At 36.3% G+C, this 16,757-nt stretch overlaps 1 protein-coding gene across 2 annotated transcripts in view; it reads left to right on the plus strand.

The window, feature by feature from the left end:
• The window catches only part of EXOC4 (exocyst complex component 4), a 913,849-nt gene that overhangs the window by 475,815 nt on the left and 421,277 nt on the right, over window positions 1-16,757 (plus strand). The window lies entirely within an intron of this gene.

Genomic DNA, 16,757 nt, shown 5'->3' on the forward strand with positions numbered 1-16,757 from the left:
AAGATAAACAGGAAATAGTCAAGAGAAAGAAGGAACTGATATCGAGGGAAAGTGGAAAAAGCTTCCTGTAGGACTGTAACTGAGACTTGAAGGAAGCCATGGAAGCTAGCTGGTAGAGAGGAGGCAGGAGCAAGCTCCAGGCTCAGATTAGATGAAGGTTATGCTGCTATTGGTCAAGCTGGAATTTGAAAATATCTTTTGAAACTGATATAATATTCCAAATTCTTTAAGCCCTGTTTGATATTAATGTGTGGAATAAAGACATAAAGTGAAGAACTTACAGGAATATGTGAATTCTTTTTCTGTATTTTATTTTCATTATTTCTGTGTTTCCCCTATGACCTGTTTAATATGTGTAGGCCCATATGTACTTGAGCCTTGGCCAGCTATATCTGAAGCCTGAAGGCCTGATTTTCTGTTTCCTAGAAATCAGGTGATTTCAGGGAAACAGAAACCTTCCATTCCAATCTCTCCAGAAAGCAACAACCAATTAGATGCCTCCCCCTCCCCTTCTCAGTGCTCTCTTTCTTGTGATGTAATTTCTTGTATAAAACATGTGTATCTCTACTACTTCTTTAGCCCTCCTGCTGGGAGCTTTCTTTCTCCCTTATCTCGGGTCTCTGGAGGTATAATAAACGACCTTTCTGCTTTCTATTTTGAGTGATCTCCAAGTAGTCATTTTGGGTAAGGGTCTGCTACATCCCACACATTAGAAAAAATGCTCTTGGTTTATGGGAGCAACATAAAGCATCGTTAAGACTGATGAACCCTCCAGCCTAGTATATTCTAGAACATTCTCTGCTATGGGCAGTGAATTCTTTGCTGAAGAGAACAGAGGCAGGGGAAGGTTTCAGGAATTAGACCTTAAGTTATGAAGAAATATTGTATGTTAAGAAACATAGAGGCAACCTAGAATGTTTGTTCTTCTAGGTCTGTTTTGATGAAACTATGTAAGTAAATAATATTAATAATAAGTAAGCTAAAACTAGGGGAAATGGTACATCAGTAGCTGGCTATTGAAACATATTGGAGGCCTGTGTTCTTCCTTGAATTATTAACATTTTTTAAAGCCTCTTAAAAAAATCATAACCTTGTAATCATCAAATCTCCTTACAATTGCAAAAACATAGAAGTGTGTATTTTTCATAATTAGATAATATTATGCAAAATATCACTCCCAGGGAGACATTCAGCTATTGTTTGTGTTAAAGCAAAGGAAAAAACAAAACAAAACTAGAATGTAGTAACCCAAATTCTTAGATGTTCAAATAGCTAATTAGAACTTTTGATTCTGTAATTTACATTTTTCTTTTTCCTTTCATATTAGTCCTTTTCCTTGATTTGTCTAGTCATCTGTTCATGTAACAGTAACAACAGCAACAATAACTATTAGAATTTACATTTCTATAATACTTTGGGGCTTCCAAAAGTACTTTGCTGTTACAAGCAGTGCTGTGAAGTATGGGGAGTTGTATATTATATTATTATCATTCCCATTCTTTAGATCATAAAACTAAGTCATTAACAACCTTGTGGAACTTGTACAAAGCTGTACAACTAATTAGAGGCAGCATTTTGTATAAGAGCGAGCACTGGCAAGCTTTGCTGCCAATCGTTTACCAGGAAAGGTTTTGATAACTTTATATATGGGAGAGCTATGTGAGGTTCAAGTTCATACTAAAGAAAATATGACAGCTCAGGACTGTAATCTTGTCAATTCAGGACTCAGTTGCATTGTCTATTACTTCAGAAAGCACCTACCTCAGTTTCAGACCTACACAATAACAAAACTGTATTCAGTTTCTTATTAGTGCGTGATTAGGCCAGCTAGATGGCTCAGTAAATAGAGTACTGCCCCTGAAGTCAGGAGGACCTTAGTTCAAATCTGGCCTCAAACATTTAATACTAGCTGTGTTACTCTGGTGAATCACTTAATCCCATTTGTCTCCTAAATAAAATAAAGTGCTATTAATAGGCTATTTTATAGATCAAAGGATTAAGTTCAATGACTGACTTTGCCATTGAAATTTGAATTCCCTTTGTAAAAAGGTGCGAAGATTATAATAGTATGTATTGAGATATAACCAATAAAAAGTAGCGCTAACCTAGGGCCAAGGAAACTAGGGTTCAAGCCCCAGAGTCTGCCACAGAAAAAAGTCATAAGTTAAGGGAACCTGGGTCTTAGTTTTCTCATCTATATAATCAGTGAATTAGACTATAAGATTTCTAAGAGGCTTTCCAGTTCCCAACTACCTTGAAAATCTGAGATTCTGTTTTGGCTTTTGGGATTTCCAAACACGTACACCTCAAACTATGTAATAATTTAAGGCAGGCTGGTGTTTTGGGGTACCTGTTCCGAATGTCAATGTGACTTATGCATATTGCATTTTTTAGTATTTGCTTCTTAGCTACTCAGAAGACATGATTTCCCACAAATCCTCTTTAGCAACACATTGCCTTCTGGATCGTGAATTCTCCTGGATGATTGACAAAAATAACATCCTCATTTGATTCAAAATAAAATTGTGCCATATTCCATTTCTATTAGGCCAGTTATATTGCTATTATTATAAACTAGATTCTGATAGCCTGGCCAGAAAACTAACTGTTGCTTTTCAGTCTTGTACTGGTTTTAAAACATTAAAAAACCAAACACACACCAGCCCAAGTCTAATTGTAGCTTCAGAAGGAAAGGGGCCCTATGTTGTTAAAGCCAATTTCAAGGCTTCAGTTTTCCCTTCCAGTCAGCAAAATTCATATTCTAAAAACCTATTTCTTTTTTTTTTAATCCATTTGCTCTTATTTTCAGTGCTAATTCATTTCATTCAACTTACCCCACATGCTTCACTTTTATAGTCCTATATAAAGTGGAGTGCTCTGCCATATTGATTTAGTGGTATGTTACAATAAATTTCCCCTGTTACAGTGCTTTCTCCACACCAGGCAGTCAAGGGGAAAAACAGACATATGTGCTGGTTAACTAATTTTAGAAGAGAAGAATTCTATTTTCTCTATTCTTTAATGTCATAGCTGTCCCACCAATGACCTGATTCTGAAATGTATTAGGTTCCCCCTGACATATGTTGCAGGAAGTAGTGACCTGACCTTTTAAAATTTTTATTAACATTTATAAATTTGTTTTAGTGTTTTAGGTTGGAGGCAATGATTTTTCACTGGAATGTATTGGGGTGACTGGTGTATGAATTGATTGCCATGTTATAAGTGAAGTTGGTGGACATTTTGTGGAATATTGTGACCTTATGTTTTTATCCTATTCTTATTTGCTTACTACATTTATCTCTAATATTAATAGGAGCAAAAACATTTAGACCTTTTACAAAGATGGAATGATTTTCTAAGTTGCTGAGAAATTATTCCAACTACATTGTTGTCAGAAATTCCATGCCAGGAAATCTCTATATTGATGAAATCATAAAGCCATATCACCGCATCCCAAAACAGACCTCAGGGGGAAAATCCTGACCATCCTCCCACCCCCGCAATGTGTAGTTGCTAATGTTTGCTTACTGCTTTTTTATAGAAATAGAAAATGAAGTATCAGAAACAAGTGGTAATATCAAGATCACAAACTAGGATTTTTTATACCTCAATGAGATCATAAAATTATGTAATTTTAATTATAATAACATATTGCTTTCATATCATGTTTTACAATGTGTATCCCCTATAAACCTTATTCTTTTATTATGTTTTTAGTATGAATGATTCATTGTCTGGATGAGGAAATTGAAACAGTAAGATTAAGTGACTTGACCAAGTTTAAAAAGATAGTAAAAGTCAGAACTAGGACTTAAACCTAGGACTTTAATCTTCAAATCCAGAGTTCTTTTCATACTTATCATAGCTATATCTCCTATTAACTTTTCTTCTTCTTGGAAATTCCTTAGCTGCCATTATTAATTTGTGAGTATGATATTTGAAAATAACTTCTTGAAATTTTTGTAGTGAAGGAAACCAACAGAATTAACTGACTCTCTCCAGACCATAGCAGCTATTAAAGCTAACAACGCTACATTATGTACCATGGATAATTTGATTATTATTATTAATATTGATTGTGATGATGATGATGATGATGATGGTGTTGGTAATGATGATGATCTGCATTTTCAACCATTCTCTGCCATTTTCAGAATTTCTCAAAAAGTTTAAGCTAACTAACACTTTTGTGTGAATGTGAATTGTTAGCTTTACAATCTAAAATTTTATAAAATGGAATCATATAAAACAATATTGCTTTGTGAAAAATGCTTTGTAAAAATTTTTTATATTTTAACATATCTCTTATTTTTTGTATCTAAATTTCACAATCCTTAAAAAAAAAAAAAAAAAGAATACTTTTGCCAGTTCCAATGGTCTTGTGATGAGAGCCATCTGCATCGAGAGAGAGAGGACTATGGGAACTGAGTGTGGATCACAACATAGTATTTTCCCCTTTTTTGTTGTTGTTTGCTTGCATTTTGTTTTCTTTTTCATTTTTTTTCCCTTTTTCATATGATTTTTCTCATACAGCATGATAATTGTAGAAATATGTATAGAAGAATTGCACTTGATTAAAATATATTGGATTACTTGCCATCTAGGGGAAGGGGTGGGGAGAAAGAGGGGAAATTTGGAACACAAACTTTTGCAAGAGTCAGTGTTCAAAAATATCCATGCTTATGTTTTGAAAGCTTTTTAGCTTTCATAAAAAATTTTTTTAAAAAGAATACTTTATGTACAGTGTACATAATAGCTGCTATTGTCCCCCCATAAGGCTCACTATAGGACAACTATCTTCCAAAAGTTTAAACTCAAGGGTTCAAAACTCAACATCAAGAAATGATGAGAAAAGGGACTAACATAAATGACAGAAGTCTGGAGAGTCAGTTAATTCTGTTGGTTTCCTTCACTACAAAAATTTCAAGAAGTTATTTTCAAATATCATACTCACAAATTAATAATGGCAGCTAAGGAATTTCCAAGAAGAAATGTTAATAGGAGATATAGCTATAAGTATGAAAAGAACTCTTAATTTGAAGATTAAAGTCCTAGCTTGTATGAAAAGCTAATGACTCTGAATCTGATAAAGAGTCACCTAGAAGATAGAAGAAACTTTATGATAACTATGTAAATATGAGCTCTTTTCTGCCTTCCTTAAGTCTGGGCCAGGATTTCAAGAGATAGAGACAGAGAACCAAAGATGGGATTTTTGACTGTATACGAGAGAATTTAGTTGAAAACAAGGGTGAGGAGGCTTCACTTGTTATCATCCAGGCTCTCTATATTGATTCTAGTTCTCTGAAATAAAGCAAGGCAAGCCATATTTGTGAGACCTCTGCCCTGATCAGAACTTTGCAATCTTGTGGGCTGGAATTTGCATCTGAGTGTACTGAGCTAAGCAGAAGAATTTAGAGCACTTTACAGTTGGTGGGGAAGAGAGGGCCTGAAGGTGCTGCAAAGTGAGCAAGTCAGATGGGGGGAGGCAAGGAGCCATGGCTTTTCTTTCTTGGGAGGAGTTGGGTTTCAGGAACCTGTTCCTGAAGGAATCTGTTCCTTTCATTTTTTGAAACAGGCTGAAAAATAGGTCTATTTAATAGAATGGAATAGAGTATGCTTTTAGAGTGTTGTCAGAGACCTGTGCATTGGATCATCTTGGGTACTTCCTGCTTCTCTACCCTCAGCAACACCTCCAGAGGCTTCTTGAGGTTTCTTTTTTAATAAGGGAGGACCTGGACCCTGAGGCCCCTCTGGTTTCCTAGTTCTAAATCTGCCATCCTATGAATAGCTTTTTAGGGGAAGAGTTTCTAGATAGCTCACCATTGGTGAAATAGAGGGGAAGAGGTATTCCCAGAGTTATATAGCTGTCATTGTCTTTGCCTCTTCCCCTCTTCATTCTTCTTGATACCTCTTCTCTCTTTCCTTCCTTCCTTCCTTCCTTCCTTCCTTCCTTCCTTCCTTCGTAACTTCTTTCCCTCCCTTCCTAACTTCCTTCCTAACTCCCTTCCCTCCCTTCCTTCCTTTCCTTCCCTCTTTATCTTCCTTTCCTTCCCTCCCTTCTTTCCCTCCCTCCCTTCTCTCCTTTCCTTCATCCTTCATGGTAGAAAAATAATAGCTGATAATATGAGTGTGCATTTATTCAGTGTGTTTGCAAAGCACTTTACAAATGGCATCTCATTGGTCCTCACAGTAGCCTTGGGAGGTGGGTGCTGATACTCTCTGATAAGAAAACTGAAGCACAGGTTAAGCAGCTCCCAGAGGATCACAAAGCTAGTAAGTGCCATAGGTTGAATTTGAACCTGGGCTTCTCCCCCTCCTCCCCATCCTTAGAGCACTTAACCTCTTCTAGCTATCTACTTACTTCCCTGTAAGTCCCAACTAAAACCTTACCTTGTAAAGGAGGTCTTTCAAAGCCCTCTTAATTCCAGTGCCACTTCTTTAATTATTCTTCTTTACAGAATTTGTTGCTTGCTCTGTGTATATTTGTTTGCTTGTCATCTTCTCCATTAGATCATATACGCTTTGAAGAATGGGACTGTCTTTTGCCTTTCTTTGAATCCTCAGCACTTTGTACATTGCTTGGAACATAATAGGAGCTTAATTAATGTTTGTTGATTAAGGTCATCCTGACTCTAGGTTCTGCACTTTTAATACCTTAAGGTAGTTTGAGACCCAGACTTTTGAGAGTTTCTGCTGAGCAGTAAGATAATGGGAGGGGGAAGATCTAAACCTCTCTAAAATCAACTAAGACATCAATACCAAATCACCAAACTGCCTTCAATGATTTAAAGCTCTTGTGGAAGCAGACAAAAGCAAAATCTCTAGGGATGCCTAAAATGCAATCCAAGCACTGGGGAAACTTTTGCTAACCACTGGAGGCAAATTCATAACCATAAGCAACTTCATAAAATCCCTGAAAGCACAGATGAAAGTGACAGTGAATTACACATATTACAGAAGATAAACATAAGACACACAGTCCCTGCCCAATGGGCTTTCAACCTGAGACAAACTGATTAAGACAAAACATACAGTAATTAAGGCATGATATGAGAAGATAGGGTAGTGGATTCCTCAAGCAGTGCATTTTGTATTCCCTTAATATACTAATTGTTTTCTTTTAAGATGTGAATTTTTTGCAGCCCTGTTGCATAGAGATGATTAATTCCCAAATGATCTACAGATGCTTCACTGTATATGTCAGCTTAGGTGTTCTGCCAATGGCATGTAACTTCTAATGTCAGTGCCCATTAACCCAAACTGTCTTGCTTTATTGCCACAATATTACAATGAATGTTTCTCTCTCTCTCTCTCTCTCTCTCTCTCTCTCTCTCTCTCTCTCTCTCTCTTGGAGACTATTAGCAACACAAAGCTTGGTATAAGGAACTCTGAGTATATGAATACAGTTCATCTTCGTGAATGAATTTAGCACTTTAATGCTATTTATTTACTCCACACTATAAAATGCAATATAATAAATAATGGGTCCCATGGGGGTGTTGGAAAACTCAGTGATCATCTTCTCAGCAGGAAGAGGAACACAACTCGACTGCAGAAATAATGATCAAAATTTGCAGGGCTCCCTAGGATGCCATTTATATACCTGAATCTAATAAAGGAAGAATTACAATGCTTAACATAGTGCTTAGTATTTGGCATATGAATGTAATGAGACTGGGAGAGGGAAAATATACAATCCCATTACCAAAAGATCCTCTTGACCTCAAATTAGCAGTCTGGGCAACTAGAAGTTTTTAAAAGGTTTCAGCCCCTTATTAGTAAATGCATTGTTTGTCCACTTCTGAAGGTAGGAAATATGAAATGAATGGAGTTAGTTTTTGAGCACCTTGCTTCTGAAAACCATTTCAACACAGTGGACCTTTACATGTATATTTTATTCCAATTAAATACTAGAAACATTTCTTCTAATATGCACTGGTGTCCAAAAGAACTCTAAATGTTATCTTTAGCATACAGTGAAGGAGCTGTCTAAGCTAAAGACAAATAAAATATATAACAGCGTTTTATTAGAGTACATGTACTTTTTTCATTATTTGGCAGTATAGAAAGATATTTTGGCCCTATAGGTTTCATGTCAGTTCTGCATTCGATTATCAAATATTCACACATGATCATTATGACCCTGATATCAGGTGGAATTGAGTTCTCTACTCCAGTACTCTAGATAGTGACAAAAGAGACAAATGTGATTATCCCTGTCAAGAGCTGTCAGTTTACTTTTTGTATTTTTTTCAGTTTCATATATAATATTCCATGTGTCCAGAGAATCTCAGTGGTATAAACTAAATTCAATATGTCCAAATTCTAATTTATTATTGTGATTTCCTTATCGCTGTTGTAGGCATTTATCCTTCCAGTCACCTGAGCTCACCACATCCTCCATTTCCCAACATCCAGTCAAGCCCTATCATTTCTATCTTCTTAAGATCTCTTTGATACACACCCCTTTCTTATTTGTTTTACTACTACTTTGCTTCAGGCCCTCATGTCCTCATGCCTGGAATATTGCAATAGCCCTCTGGTTGGTCTACCTTCTTCAAGTTTCTCCTTGTTCCATTGTTGAACTGCTTTAAGGAAGGTTTGGAAGGTTTCCTCTTAATGGGCCAAACAGAAAGCAATGACTCCATGAAATATTAAAGCAAAATCAAAAAAAGGGGGGAGGGTAAGAGTGTAAGAAAATGCAAGATGTTCACTATCAAAAACAATTGACCTAGAAAACAGATGGAGTGTAAAAAATTTCTCTTTTGAGATTTTTTTTTGTTGTTGTTGTCCTTCATCATCCTTACTGATGAGGTCTAGATATGGGGTACCTAAATGAAATTAGGATTTAATTGAGGTCTAGTGGCAGGTTTGGGGTACAGGGAGTCAAATAGAGCTCCCCTGTAACCCCATTGGATTGCGTGCAAGGATATGGAATTAAATGAGGTCTAGTAACAGCATGAGAGTCCCCTGTAAAGGAATTTACAGACCCGAAAACTTAGATCGATAAAAGAGGTTTATTATGGGTTTGGAAGTAAGGTTAAAGTCTAGTAAAGGAAATAGGTGAAGGTAGAGATAAGAGGGCACTGGAAACAAGATTTTAGCAGACAGAGATCCCTGGCATGCCAGGCGTAAGGCTGGCATGTTGGGAACGTCTGCAAAGAGAGGGCTCCAGCTTGACTCTTTTATAATGAGAGATTCAGTTAAAGGGGCCTGTGGGTGGAGTCCCAAGTTGACTCCTCGCTGGGTTCCAGTGGGGGCTAGAGTTTGCTTGGTGAAGGTTGGGAAACCTGAGCAAATCATTAGAATGGGGGCTGGGACAGCCCAAGTTGGCTCAGATTGGGGTGGGGGCTGGGACAGGCTGGATCTTCTATTGGAATTCAAAGGGACCAGAATTTGTGAATCAAAGGTCCTAGCTTCCTGGATTGATAATGCATCATCTATGAGGGATTGGGAATCAGAGAGGAATAACCCGCATCATTACCGCCCTTTCTTAAATTAGCTTATCTTTTCTTAAAATAGAAAGCTTTAGAACTGAGCAAAATATTTTGTATTTGCAGAGTGCCATAGGATTACTAAAGGAGATCATGTAATATCATGGAAATAATATTGGATTTAGAATCAGAGCACCTGATTTAGAATTCTAGTTCTTCTTATCACATATGCCTTCTTAGTGACTCACTTCCCTACTATGATCACATTTCCCTCATCTGAAGAATGTACCACTCTCTAGTGGTACTAGATTTCTAAGGGCTCTTCAAGATCTAAATTCTATGACCCTTATTACTGTTATTTTAAGCACTTCTTCCTCTAAGAAAGAAAAAATAAAATTTCAGTTTCCGTTCTTGTACAAATTAGTATTCTTAGTAATTAAAGTAGAATTCTGCTTCCTGGCAGTAGACTTTACATAGTTACTAAATCATTTTATTATTGGCATTTATTTAGCACTTAATTTTGTACCAGGCATTGTGCTGAATCCTGGGAATACAAAGTACATTCTCAAGGAGCTTACATTCTAATTAGAGAGACAACAGACACATAAATCTGTGCTTATCAGATTTATGTAGGGTATATAGAAAGTAGGGAGAAGGCACAAGTAGCCAGGGGAATAAGACAGACCTCCAGCAGGAAGTGATGAGGCTGACTAGGCTAAATCTAATAAGAAGGAAAGATCCTAACCAGTGGAGGTGAAGAGGGAAACATTCTAGGTATGGGGGACAACCAGTGGAAAAGAAGAGAGAAAAACAAATCATTTTGAGTATGATTGGGCTATAAAGTTCATAGAAGAGATAATATGTAAGAAAGAATAGAAAGATAAGAAGGGGCATGATGTAAAGAGTTTTTCTTTTAAGTTTATTGTTTTTTTCTTGTTTTTTCTATTACCTACATATAATTCTGTATTCGTCACTCTACTATTGTCTTCCAAAGAGCCATGCCTTATATTAAAAATAAAGTTAAAAAACTTTAAATTCCAGTCTTTATATTTGATTCTAGAGGTGATAGTCAGGCATGCAAAATTTTTAGGCTAAGTAGCTTATTGGTACTTTAGAAAAAAGTGTGCTTTAGTAAAAATTACTTTAGCAGCTGTTTGAAGAATGGATTGGAGTGCATGGGAGAAGGAGGGTAATTAGAAGGTCATTAGAACAGTTCAGGTGCAAAATGATGAGGGCCTAAACTAGGATGGTGGCTGCATAAGTAGAAAAAAAAAAAAGATGTCTTTAAGAATTGTTGTGCTAGAAAAAGTTACTAGATGAGGCAACTGATTAGGGAAGATTGGGTGATCAAGAATGAATAGTTAAGTATGACACCAGTGATCTGAATTAAAAGCTATAAATGCATTTTCAAAAGCTTTCTTTAGTCCAAGTTTTCATCCTTCTTATTCTTTCTTCCTATTTTCCAGATTCTTTCTTTCTCATTCTTTCCCTATTGTTTTTTCCTTCGGTTAATTTTCTTTCACTTTTCCCAAATAGTATTAGAGAAAGAGGTTTCATTTATTCTTATTACTCTTAATGATTGTATTTTGTTCATTTTAACTTCATTGGTTGAGAAACATATTATGTGAAAGGCAACTCTTTTAGTGAAATAGATTACTTGTTGAATGTCCTGTTGTAATATGGTTAATGGTGCTTTCTGGTTAAAATGTAGTATAATTGTTTATCAAAGTTTCATTTGCTGCTTTGAACAAAGCTTTATTTACTCCCTTATTTATTGAATTATGCAGATAAGCTATACCTAGGTCTTCTCTAATAGTACAGTAGTGGGCTGTAAACTCAAATAGACCCTCCTTTTGGTTAGATCTAATCCCATTGAGAGCAAGCTTGCTATATCATTTGGAAGCATCCTAGATAGGCTACATTAGTTCCCACCTAAACCTAATACTAAAAAATGGGGAAAATCTTAGTTAACCACTTGAAACACACTCATTTGGCTGGGAACTTAAGCAAGGTTCAGTAATTCTCAATTTCTCACTTTGCTTGCAAAACAGTGTAAGTACTGAATTACCCTCTTCACAGCTTATTACACTGTGTGTTCGCTCACAAGGAAATAATTTAATGCAATTTACTCCCAACTGTTTCCCCCATGCTGACCCCTTTATTAAAGGAACTGATCTCTCAAGGTAATATTTTATTTGGAAATTATTTTGTTTTCTCAGAGGTCATGAGCTTAATCATCACACTAACAACTACAGTCCCCTCCCTTTCCCCCAAGTTTAGGAGTTCCCTTCTTTTTTCTGCTGGATGATCTGAGGTATCTTTATAACTGTTGAGGTTGGGAAGGGGGACCCCAAAAGTTTGGGGTTCCAGACCAGTATCACAAGGTATCTCAAAAGAATTTGCAAGCTTGAACCCATCTTCTAGTCAAGGGGCAAAGTTTATTAAAAGTAATTTTAATGCCATTATAAAAGCAGGCTTGAATTCTAAGGGAATTCGTCAGAGAAACAGAAGCAAGGAGAAACATTTATCCAGCTTTTTAGCATTGTTATGCTAATAATTTGGCTCATAAGTAGGAAGGAATTTGGTTCTCATTGACCACATTATTACTATTCTCTCAGGAGTTTCTTCCAGTCAGCAATGAATTGAGAAGTGGTCTTATTCAAATCAGACATATTGTTATTTTTAGATTGGGAATGTGGGAAGTCCTTGAGGCAGATTCAAAAACTAGAAGATTTAGGGTTTCCTGACATATTGTTAGAACAGAAGTCCCTCCTGAAATCAGGGGATCACAAAATCATATTACCTCACTGCCAGGTAAAAATACAAAATTTAATCTCTTTTTGGTTTGGCTTTGGCACTTGAAGCTTGAGTTTGTCTCACCTTTTCATTTCGTCTTTGAAAGTCTTTCTGGCTTTAGATAGGCAGCCTTTTCCAAGGATCTAATTTAGCTCTACCATACATTGCAGATGCTACTATCTTCTCCTCTCTTCTATTCTTCTTTGCCTTCTTCTAAGACCTTTATTTTTTATTTCCAGCTCATCCTTCTCCAGCTTATCTCACTCTTTTTGTTTTCCTGGTCCTTGTGCCAGTTTTTTATTTCACTCATTGATCATATTCTTTTATATCTCTGACACACTTTGTTGAATTTAGGTTTTTCCCCCCATTCTGTTATTGTTTAAATCTAATGCGCTTATTATGATTTGTATGATATGATCTTTTTAGGAGTGATCCCTGACCTAACTCATCAATGGATGAATATCAAAGGATGCTCCCAATTAATGGTATCAGTGTATAATCCCAGTAATTTCTCATATGGGAAGATTGTGTTTTTGATTGAATAGCTGAGTTAAATTTATTGTAAATGTAATCAAGGCTTAGTTCCATTTCCCATCTCCATTCTTCCATCCAGTTCACTCATGAATAGCAATTTTTTGATTTGAGTTTGTCATGTGTTTCTTGTATTCCTTTGCCTAAAATGGTAGCATTTCTCTTAAAATTCATTCAATATAAAAGCAAACATTTTTAAACTTTCATAGTAAAGAATATAAGGCATTCTATTGAAATTGTGAAGCCAGTAGTTCGCATGTGCTTGGCCTAATATTTTCCTCACCTTACATAAATCTCCAGAAAAGCTATAGGAAGGAAACACATTCCCCTGACATGACAGGATGTAAAATGGACACAAACCAATTACTTCTTGCAATTCTTAGAGCAGTCTCAGGAATACTGACCCTTCTGACTTCATTTTCAAGCAAGAACTTTTTACCTCCATGCTGCAAGGAAAAATAATTGAGCCGAATTCCTAGTCAGAAGCAAATCTGGCCTTTGGAAGAATAATTGTGTTAGGACCTATGGAACAAATCGCCTCTGAAACCTGCTGAGATTGTTTACTTAAATACATTTAAGGGCCTAATCACTGTGGCCTCTGATGAACTTTTCACACATTAAATACATTAAAGTAGGCAAAGGGAATAGAGAAAGCCATTAGAAAATCATTGTAATAAACATCAACATTGATCCACTTCCTTTTCCCTTTGTCTCTTCCTTTTTCAAACACCCTTGCTGCCCACCCCCTTGTTTCCACTAACTGCTAAGACTATTGTGCTCAAAAAACTTATCCCAGCCTATAGCTATGAAGTCTGTCTTAATTTTGTTTTTAAATGGTATTTACCAGCATTTTCCTTATTTAGGATCTTAAGGGACCTTGTCCCTACTGGTCCCTACTGCTTGTGCCCCATTTTCAGCAGGGCCTTTCAGTTTCAACCTTTTTGATGGTAAATGCTCTCTCTTCCTTATGCCTCTGTGTTTTGGTTTTAAAAATCAATCTCTGAGAAAATGGGCTTCCATCTCCCTTTCAGCCCTGTCTCCTTTGATGATTGATGTTAATTCACTAAGCTGCTGACCCAAGAAAAAAGAATTGTTTGTGCTGTTGTTTTGAATAAATAAACTTACAAAAGAATCAATGGCAGTGGCTTAGAGAAATTAGATGGCTAGGAGTAGAAAGCTGCTCTCTGTTCGTGATTCCCATGTAAACAAAAGAGGCAAAGGGCATTGCGGTTATGTGGTGACTCTGAATGACATAAACTTGCTGAGACTTTTCACAAATCCAGAGGAAAATGTTTTGTGTCATTTGCTTCAAAGGAGCTATATTTGTGTATGGAAAGAATGCTGAATTTCGAAACAGAAACTGGATTCAAATTGTGACTCTTCATCTATCCCTGCTCATTCCAGGCTTGTGAAACACATGTTTTGTTTTGTTTTAATTTTCAGTAGTATTTTATTTTTCCAAATACATGTAAAGATAGTTTTCAAGATTCATTTTTGTAAGATTTGGTGTTCTAAATTTTTCTCCTTCCCTTCGCAAGACAAGTAGTAATCTGATATAGGTTAAATACCTCACATAATTTTTTTTAACAATGACCTTTATTATTTTGCTAGAAAGTTGAAGTTAGAATGAATGATGTGCCATTATGCTGACATGTTATTTTATTGGCAAAATTACATCGTGCCAAAATCAATACTTGATTCATTCTTTGCTCACTCATATTAGTAGATAGTTCATAAGACTGTGGGATTAAAGCATTAGAGCAGGCAAGGACCACAGAGATCAGTTTTGCTCCATTCTGTCATTTTGTACATGAGGTAAAAGCCCCAGAAAGGCTGAGTGATTTTCCCCCCAAGTCACGTAAAGAGTAAATGTTAAAAGAGGAATTTTATCTTATTTTGTTTTATTTTTAAATGAACAAACATGTATTTATTCTCCTTCCTAAGTGAAAAGGGGAAAAAAAAATCATATAATATATGGTCAAATAAACAGATTCTCTGTGCCTGCCCACCATCACCACCACCACCACCACCACCACCACCACCACCACCCCCAAATCTCCTTTTGCCTCTTGAGCTCATGGCCTCTCTTTTAGGAGGTACTAGTCTAGTTCATTATCAGTCTTGGACATTGCGATTAGACATTGCATTGATGAAAGTTCTCCCATCCCTCCAGGTCTTTTATCTTTATAATTAGCTTTTATTGTACTACATGTTCTCCTTTTGCTCATCTCACTCTCTGCCTGCCTACCCAGAGGAGATAATTGAACTCCGGTCCTCTGCCTCCAAATCCTTTGCTCTTTCCTTGCCAACAGTTGCCATTATAAAAGCATTTATAGTAAATATGAGATAAAATAAACTTCTTCCTATAGTTTTTAATCTAACTTTTAAAAAATTAAACTTGAATCCAACTTTTTCCTTCTACAATTTTCAATGAAATAGTAGTCACCATTTAAATGATTTTATTTTAGGTAGGCTTTTTTCTTCTTTCCAGATAGGGAAGACCTGTAATCCTATTGTAATAGACTAGAAAACTTCGCCTAAGACCTGGTTGCACCGCCATATTGCATAGTGACAATGCATTTTCACTCCTTGTGACATAGATTTTTACTCCAGCCATAACATTGCATGTTACAGCTATGCATGGAGATAAGAAACCTTATATATATTTATCACTATTTTCCACCAGGAAAAAATGTAACATGATTTTGAATGTAGATAATTACATAATAGCTCAGATTCTTTAGTGCTTTCAGATCTACAGGGTATTGCCTCACAACTTTGAGAAGTGGATAGAGATAATCTTCCTCCCTAGTTTTAGTTTAAGAAACTGAGATTCACAGAAGTTGCACAGAGTTAAACAGGTAGCAAGCATTAGAACAAACCCTTGAGTTCAGGTATTGTTGAGGCTCAGAAGGGACCCCAAAAGGTTGGGGGTCACAGACCACTAAGTGTCTCAAAAGAATTTGGAGGCTTGAACCCATATATCCAAATCAGGAGGCAGAGTTTATTTTAATTGTAACGCCAATTGAAGCGGGCTAAGTTCCAAAAGAATTTAGCAAAGAACCAGGAATAAAGAGACAAATTTATCCAGGTTCTTAATGTCACTAATATTCTAATTTTATGGCCTAGAGATAGAACTGAGGAGTGGTTTCAGGAATTGATTATCACTGACCAGCAGATTATGTATCTGACAGTCAGCAGTGTTTGTAGGACTATTTTAAAGCCAGAAGCTTTAGAATCATTGACAGACAAATTGTTAGGACAAAAGCACTCTAAGGTCAGAGGTTCTTAGGATCCTTAATATATCTAAGAAATATTATTATATTCCTAGGCCAGAAGACTTTTACAATCATTGACAGACAGTGTTAGGACAATGGCATGCTAAGGTGAAGGGGACTATGGAGAACCTTGAGATCATTGATTCTAAAGCCAGAAGACTTCAGAATCTTTGAGAAATTGTTAGAACAGAAGCATTCTAAGGTCAGGGAATCTTAAAATCATTGCTGTATTTGCCCCAGAAGCTGTACCCTATCACTATTAGGTGTCCAACATTCCCTGCTGCTTCCTAGCAAGAAAGTGGATCATAGGACAGCATCTGGCTTTGAATGAGGAATACTGTTAATTGTTCTAACACTCCTGTCCTTGGGCCTTTGCTGCTAGAGCTAAATGTGAGATAGATATATATATATCTATCTCACATTTGACTATATTTGACTCACATTGACTGAGTGATGAATATAATAGTGCCTATGCAGTTACAGTAAATGCAGAGTTCAGATTTTGCCTTAGAATGATAGGCTTTAAGATACAGTTTTCAGGAGCGTCCAAATGCAGAACATCCATACTTTGCCTAGAAAATTACCAGATATGCTCAGGTGCAGATTAGTTCACAAACTTTGTTGGGATTGCCCACTTGGAATAAAACAGATTTGTACAACAAGCATGTATGCATGTGTATTACATAAATATTTCCAAGAATACTGAGTGTCATTTTAA

Source organism: Sarcophilus harrisii, chromosome 5, assembly GCF_902635505.1.
Source record: "Sarcophilus harrisii chromosome 5, mSarHar1.11, whole genome shotgun sequence".
Taxonomy (NCBI): domain Eukaryota; kingdom Metazoa; phylum Chordata; class Mammalia; order Dasyuromorphia; family Dasyuridae; genus Sarcophilus; species Sarcophilus harrisii.